The sequence below is a fragment of the Callospermophilus lateralis genome, chromosome 4 (assembly GCF_048772815.1).
Source record: "Callospermophilus lateralis isolate mCalLat2 chromosome 4, mCalLat2.hap1, whole genome shotgun sequence".
Taxonomy (NCBI): domain Eukaryota; kingdom Metazoa; phylum Chordata; class Mammalia; order Rodentia; family Sciuridae; genus Callospermophilus; species Callospermophilus lateralis.
This window is the reverse complement of record NC_135308.1, coordinates 52,886,044-52,894,732: the sequence shown is the minus strand read 5'-3', so window position 1 is coordinate 52,894,732 and position 8,689 is coordinate 52,886,044.

The following is an 8,689-nucleotide window of genomic DNA, read 5'->3' as shown; positions in this document are numbered from 1 at the left end:
AGGGCCACAGAATGAAGCAAGGCATGGGGGCTCTCTGAGAAGTTGAGATCTTGTGGGTGGAAAATTTATTTGGAAATAGCCGTACACAGGCAGGGACCGAACACAGAGAATTATGCATGGGGTCTCTTTTCTGCCAAGTTACCCTGGAAATCCTGCATCAATTGTTCTTAGCCAGCAACGGAACACTTCATGCTTTGCCCTGGACAGGAAAACAAGGCTGTTGCCCATGTCTCTGCTCATAGCTGCTGGGATATGGCAGGAGATAGGAGGCCCAGCCAAAGGAAATTCCAGCCAGCCACCAAGCCGGGAATGTTTATGTGTAGATAACTGTCTGCAGAATGGTGATTTGAGGGGTGCACCAATTTTTGCAAATAGGGGAAAATGAAGAAAACGAAGAAGTGATCTCCTTATTACAAATAGCACCAACTCCCAACATGCAATCCCCACGCCCACCCCAAGCCTGCCTTCCAATTTGCTGCCTCGGATTCCCACAATTCCGACAATCCCTTTTGGGGTACTCTTATCAGAAAGCTCCGTTAAAATGCAAGTATGAGAAGAGGGTAGAGTAGAGTCGTTGAGGGTAAAGGCTGACAAACTCATTAAATCTTGAATTATTTTTCCCTATTTTCTGGGGTGCCAGGCAGGGAGCAGAAAGAAAGATTAAATAAGGGGGTCAGAACGACACTAGATACTTGAAGGAAATGAAGAATCTTGAAGATAAATTCTGCCCGACTCTGGGCCTGGCCTCTCTGTGTTAAAAAATTACTTATAATTCGTCACCACAGACTCTCACATCTCTACGCTCTTAGTCACACCTGACCTCATCTCTCGATTTAAATAAAAAGAAGACAACTGCCTCTGTCTGTCGTTTTGACTGTGGATTTGGGTAAATGACTGTTTACATCTTAGTGCCCTATGGGAGACTTCTGAGGGTTGAGGTTCCCTGGGTGGATCTGTTTTTCAATACAAATCTGTAAAAACAAAATCTCTTGATTTCCAGATGGCATCTGTTCACATTAACTCTGCTGCTACAGGAACACTCACAAACTTATTTCCTCCTCCTAAACAAAATGAAATCCTGGGCCCCAGGGCAGCTGCCCTCCATTTTGGGCTCCCGAGATGCTTAGCGGCCTGGTCTTTGCCTCTTTTGTAGCAATTTTTCTTTCTCCCTGGATTAGTGATCAGAACTGTATTTGCTGCCTATCAAATTCATTGCTTCCATCCGCTGTGGCGCCCCCATTCAGAGACTCCCTATTACCTCATGGCATATGGCACAGTGCACACTTTTGAAAACTAAGAACTGGAAAGTTTCTCCTTTGGCAACTTCTCCCCTGGTCACCCTGGTGATTTCCACATGTAACACTTTCCATACTCATTGAGCACAGAGTTTAGAGGGTTTTGAAATAAAAGGCCTCTCAAGTTCTCGGTCCTGGCCAAAATAGTCATCTCTACCAGATGCCACAGTAACTAACTGGTCATTTCAAATAATTTGGTCTGGTATATCAGTTAATGCAGAGGAACTTGGGGACTTATGTCTCATTATATGGGCAACCTTCATTTTTTTTCCTAGGATGACACTTAGCCCCATTATAAAATCAAGCAATGAGATGATCAGCTTTTTTAAAGCAGGGCTTCCACTACTGAAAAGAATGGCAACCCACTGATGACTGCCAGGAGGAGAATAAGGAGAATCACATTGGGAAGGGCAGCTGAATGTCTGGCACTGCAGGGTGAAGTCTGTGCCCTGGGACCTGATAGCAGCTGTCAGTCCTCTGAGGGGCGGTAGAACCGGGGGATCCACGTGAGGCCAACTCAACTTATTTGGGAGTGCTTTGAGCTCTGGTCAAGCCCAGAAAGGCCAGATCATGTATTGAACAGCCTCTATTTCACCTAAGAACACCACGGGGCAAGTAAGAACCAGGTAGACCCAGGAAAGCTCCTGAACATAGCAGAATGTGCGTCTGAGGTGCTCCCTTGTGTGAACCATGCACATCTCTTCCTCCATATGCCCAGAGAGAAGCAAAATGTAGAATCTCAGGGTGAGAAGAAGGGGAAAGAAGAGGCTGTGACTTGGAGCCTTGTAATCCATCAGAGACTCAACTCCACCCAAAGAGACTGTTAAAATCATTGAAGCCTTTAAAGGAGGTTGGACAGTTAGAGACTAACTAGCCAGGGGGAAGGCCAGCAGAGTTACACACGATATAAGCTAACTGCAGCTTTGCACACAGCCCGCTGAAGTACAGGGTAATTCTGTCCACTTGCTAGAGGAAAGGCAGAACCTGTCCCCTACTTCTCAACCCACACCATTCCTACATCCTGCAAACAGAACTCTGTAGACTGTTACTCCGGCCCAGATCCTCCCTGCTGAGGCATGGCTGGGGTTTCACTCATGATCCACTCTTGAAGATTTAGGTTACTGGGCGCCTCTGACCTGTGTCTGCATGTTTGACATTTCACTGATGGCCTCCTCTTCCCTAAACGCTCTTCCCAAATCGTGAACACCAGATTGTTCTCTTGTTCTCTTCTGGATTTTACAAGTGGCAGGGCTAGACCTAAAACTCAGAATGACACTGAAGCAACAAATGAGAACACAGAACGAAATCCTTGAGAAAAATATCAGGGAAATGAATGGACAAAATGCAGGCTCTTTGAGGGTGACTTAAGAAGATGAAGTCAACAGTGGATCTAGAATTCAGACTTAGAAAAAAATGAAATGGCTTATTGTGCTTCCAAATATTCCCTGCTGATGACAGTGCCCCCTTTTAGCTCATTCACTCTACCTACCCCTATGGTTTGTTCATATATTTTGTGCCTAAGGAGTCTTAATAAATAATAATAATAATAATAATAATAATAATAATACTTAATGTTTAATGAGCACTTACTATGTGCCAGGCTCTGTGTTCCAGGCTTGTCATATGAAGCCACATAATATCCTCTGAGGTTACACAACTATTTGAGATTGAAAAAATAAGCTGAGGAAACTGTGGTAGGAGATGTGGAAAGGCAGATGGAGGCTGCTGGGCTGGAATATGAACAATGCCCTACTCTCGTCCTTTGTAACTCATTTCCAGACTTCTCTCTTCCTTCTGCTGCCCAAACCCTCCACATTGTGGCCGACACTCAATGCCTCCATCTCCCCCTTTCCTTAACCGCTGACTTCCACCCCCACAATTCTGTTGAAACTGCTCCCCACGAGGTCACCATGACTTTCCTCTGGCCAAACACAATGGTTTTCCCCCCCTCTGTCCTCACCCTTTCCGACCTCAGAGTGATGTTTGACATTGTTAATTACCCAGCCGTCTGAACATGCTTTCCCACCTTTTTCCTCCCTGCTTGCCTATTTACTGGGTCCTCCCCATGCTCCCCTGGTGTCCTGCCAGAGTTCTGTGACGCCCAGCTCCTTCCTAACTGAGGCAGCCCCTCGCTGGTGGCTTTAGCTAGGACTCTCGAATTCACCTCTCCCACCAGACTCTGCCCCTTTACTTCTGGATGATCTACTGTTACCCAACACTCTGCAGGGCCCCAAAGAAAAATGTCTTTCCCTCAAATTACTTTTCTCTTCAAAGATACCCATTTCCAAGTATCTCTAAAGAAAACGCAAGCCCAACGCCCTGGAGTCAATTTCATTTCTCCTCTGGCTCTTCCACTCTATACACCCAGACTCCCAAACTGCTGCTGTTTTGAAATTCCTCTCACTTCTGACTCTTCCAGACCCAAAGCTCGCTTCTAATTCAGAGTTCTTACCACCTCACACCTCCATTGTCAGACAGAGCCACTGCCTCTCTGGGCTTCAATGCTCCCTCACACACTTCACTTGAAAGCAATTTTTATTAATCAACATTTTAAGGGGCTGGGGATGTGGCTCAAGCGGTAGCGCGCTCGCCTGGCATGCGTGCGGCCCGGGTTCGATCCTCAGCACCACATAAAACAAGGATGTGTGTCCGCCGAAAACTAAAAAATAAATATCAAAACTCTCAAAAAAAAAAAAAAAAAAAAAAAAACATTTTAAGAAGAAGCTTTGATCTGGACATTCCACTTTCAGAAATCTGTCCTAACGAACAATCAGATATAATACATGGAAACAAAGACTCCTGTAAAAGAATCTGAAGTGGGAACAATGTACATGGACAAGAAGGGGGATTAGTTGACACATCCTGTGCATTACAAGGGAACAGGGGGCAGCTGTTAAAATCACACTTCAAGCCAGGCACAGAGGCAGATGCTTGTAATCCCAGAGACTCCAGAACTGAGGTAGGAAGATTGCAAGTTCAAGGTCAGCCTGGGCAATTTAGCAAGACCTTGTCTCATGATAAAATTTAAAAAGGGGCTGAGGCAGGAGGATTGCGAGTTCAAAGTCAGCCTCAGCAAAAGTGAAGTATGAAGCAATTCAGTGAGACCCTATCTCTAAATAAAATATAAAATAGGACTGGGAATATGGCTCAGTAGTCAAGTGCCCCTGAGTTCAATCCCTGTACAACCTCCCCCCCAAAATTAAAAAGAGTTGGGACTGTAGCTCAGAATTCGAACACCTCTAGGATAAATCCCCACTACCACATAAATCACTAAGCCAACAAATAAAATGAAATAAAATTTTAAAGGAACTAGGCATTTGACTCAGCAGTAGGATCCCTAAGTTCATTCCCTACTACCACCAAAAAAAAAAAAAAAAGAAAGAAAGAAAGAAAATTATACTTCAAGATGATATTTAACGATATGGGGAAATGTTCATTCTATATTGTTAAATGAAGAAAATAGAAGGGAAAAAGGGATGAATAGAGTCAGAGCACAGAAGATTTTTTAGGGCAGTGGAAATATTCTCTAAGGTACTTTAATGGTAGATATGTATTATTGCACATTTGTCCAAACTCATAGAGTGTACAAGCCCCACAGTGAACCCTAACATAAACCTCAGGCTTTGGGTAATTATGATGTGTCCATGTAAGTTCATCAACTGTAACAAATGTAAGAGTCTGGTGGGGGTCGTTGATAACTGGGGAGGCTGTGTTTGTGTGGAGGCAGGCAGAATGCATAAGAGAAATCTCTGCAGCTTTCACTCAGTTTTGCTGTGAACCTAAAACTACTCTAGAAAATAAAATCTTAAAAAAGAAGCGGGCTTTTTGTCACATTTAAGAAGCCAAGTCAAAGTCTTGCCTTCTGTGTAGTTGTGTTCAAATTCAAATCACAAGATACAAAAACATGCAGGCAGAGATTATACATAAAACATGTTTAATGTTTCTAATATGTCTTCCTGTGTGTGTGTGTGTGTGTGTGTGTGTGTGTGTGTACATGCATGGGTGTAAACTGGAGATCAAACCTCGGGCCTTGGGTCCAAAAATACCAAAATAAATACATTTTTTTAAAAAGTCACGAATGAAAATATACAACATGATCCCCATCTCTTCCTGGCTCAGTATACCCCAGCAACACCCCTCTTCTTTCAGTTCTATGAAGCCCTTTCCTTTCCCAGGACATTTGTACATGCCAGGAGAAACTGTAGCCAGCTTTGAAGTGTGTGGAGGGTGTCAGAGGTGGGAATGTGTAGGTATCCCCACTAGCTTACCCTGGTTATTTCCATTTTTCGTTTTCTCTGAACTGGTTTTCAATTCTGTACATTGTAGGTAATTGAAAGGAATACAAATGATTATTTTTTCATATGCAATAAATTCTGTCCATTGATGAAGACCAGGGACAACTGGTCTTCATCTACTTAATTTGGCATCTACTTATATATTTATTTCAGCATTCCCAGTTGACCCTATATAGGTATGGTATTTTAAATTTCCCTTTGAGCCAGTCATAACTTGTTATCAGTTCCTTCATTAATTAATGAGTTAAACAAAATATTTGACAGATGTTCCTCTTATATTTGTATGAGACTCATGAACTTCTTAATTAAAAAAAAAAAAAAAGTATATCCTAGGTGCTGAGGGTGTAGCTCAGTGGCACAGCACTTGTTTAGAATGCATAAGGACCTGGGTTCATTCCCCAGCACCAAAATAAATAAGTAAATAAAAAATTTTAAAATGTCCTTTGGTCCACACCTGCCTCTTATGTTCTTTCTCCCTCTTTTCACCTATCTAACCTCTGCTCAGTCTTCAGGTCTCAGCTTAAATGACACATCTTTGAAGAAGCCTCCTTGATTCGAGCTCTGATCCTCCATGACTTATTCTCATGTGGGTCTGTTCTCTCAAAGCACCTATTACATCTTATAATTATATATTCTGTGGGCTCACTAATGTCTGGGAGTCAAAGTAGCAGGGTCTTAAATTTTTCTCTTTACATTTTTCTTTATTCTACACATTTTCTGTAAGGAATGTGTATACTTTTGTAATTTAAAAATATTATCTTTAATCACTACTTTCAAAAGGAAAAGAAGAAAAGAACCACAGTATTCGGACTGTCATTTGCCTCTTGCTTCTCCATGGAAACCTCCCTCCTCCAACTACTCCAGCCCACCCAGATTATTCCTATCACAAATATTATATTCTCTTCCACAATATTATCCTTACTGGAGGAGTTACAGCACAATGAGAATGTGTGTGTGTGTGTGTGTGTGTGTGTGTATGTGTGATGAGACCCTAAGAAGAGTAAGTGGGTAAGTTATGCTTCCTACTCCATGAGTTTATGGCCTAAAGGGTGATATAAGACATAAAAGAAGGGGCTGGGGTATTGCTCCATGTGTTTAGCATGCATATGCAAGGCCCTGGGTTCAGTCCACAGCACCAAAAGAAGAAGAAGGAGCAAAAAGACATAGCAGAAAAATTAAACAATATAAAGTGTTATTTAACCAATGACCATAACTTTATATGGATGTTCAGGCTTGAGATCACTGAAGGCCAGAACAGTCACATGCCTTACGTATGCTTTCAGTCTTGTCTGTTGGGACGTTTTTGGTGATTTGAACTAGAATGCAAATACCCAGAAGGTAGGACCTCATTCTGGCTCCTTTAATGTAGCCCAGACACATGGTAGGGTTTCACATTTACTGTCTGGGTAAGAGGCTGGAGAACTGCCTAGGTCCTTTCAGAATGTGTGGCTTATCTAGAAGACCGGAAGCTTTACTGAGATGTGCTCTGCGCTTGAGCAGAATGAGTATCCATTCCCACCACTCCAAGTGTCCAATTGTTGCAAAGTTATTTATTTGTGGTAGTTAGATTCTTGCTGGGACTGCTTGTAATGAAGATGGAGAATCATACAGAGGATGAAATAATGCAGAGGTCCACGCTGGGCAGGAGATATGAGCAGTTTTGTTACGAGAACCCAGAGCTCAGAGATCAAGAGTGTTTCTGGAAGGTGGGCCTTGGCCTTAACATTAGCTAGGAACCAGCTGCCTTTGCACACCTGGTCAAGATATCTAACTCTTCAGTCTGGTCACAAGGGCGTCAGCTGTTGGAAAATAACCTAAGAAACATCTCTAGTTAAGGAGCATCAAGGTCAAGGTCAGACCTCGGCCACTGTGCTGCTGTTTTACACCACCAGTGACACATGCCCTCTCCCAGACCTCCTTGACAATGCTCCCTATTATTCACAGTCACTCCCCACTCCCATGCGTGGGCTTACAGTGCAACTGGTGGCAAATTAGGAATTGAGACTGGAGATTCCCTTTCTAATCACAATATTCTATATATTGCATACCCTGCCTATGTAACTGGCCTAAAAATGTGCTTTTCTGCCCTTCCGACCTCAAACTGGTTTGCCATCTCCTATGTTCTTTTTTCTTTCTTTTCTTCTTTTTCTTTTTTTAAACTCTCTGGCTGTACAATCTGACCTCCTTGTGAAATGAGACACCAAGAGAACTGGTGTCTCTCTCTTCCCTTCTCTTTTTCTCTCTCAGTTTTGGGAGGCATTCCTTCTCTTTTAGATGACATCAGAGAGGTCACTACATTATCCTTCAAACTTTTTTTTTTTTTGTTTTTGGTGTTGGGGTTGGATCCTAGGGCCTTGAACATGCTAAACTCTTTACCACTGAGCTACAATCCCAATCCCTGTTCCCCAAATTTTCTGTGATGCTCTTTTCAGGAAAGACTCCTGGGCAGGATGGAGCAGGGTCTAGATCAGGGTGGCAGTGAGTCCTGTGCTGCAGGGGCAGTGCTGGATGCTCAGGGCATGCAAACCATAGGCGCTGGGTGGTGGCTGAGGACCAGCAGGTTCCTGAGAAGCTGGCACCAAGGCACAGTGGGAATCTCAGTGCCCTGGATGTCTCAAACACACTATGGATGTCTCTGAATGTGAGAGTCCAGAGTAGAGAGCAGCCAAGAGGGGGGCTGGAATGCCGGGGTAACTGCTCTTCCCTCACGGTGCAGCCTCTCATCCGGCTCCAGGGCAGGATAAAAGACTGTCATGTACATTCTGCAACTTGGCTGTGATGATTTCCACGCATGCATGTGGGCCACATTGTTCTGCCTCTCCTGGCAGATCTTTGGCTCTCAGAGAGGTTTGGCACTCACACCCCTGCTGGCTCCCTGCAGGCCTCCCTGCAGTTCTGCCTGGCCTTGATTAATGCAGCCCAGCTTTCCCTCAAGATGCCTGGGGAGCTGGGGTTTAAGTCATTCTAACAGCCTAATTGACTGATCACTTTTATTTCTCCTTTGCTGTTGACTTCCTGTTTACCGTTCCTTCCAGTTTATACAAAACCATTTGCAGCCACACGACGACGTTTTAAGATTTTCTTCATTCAGGGATAGCC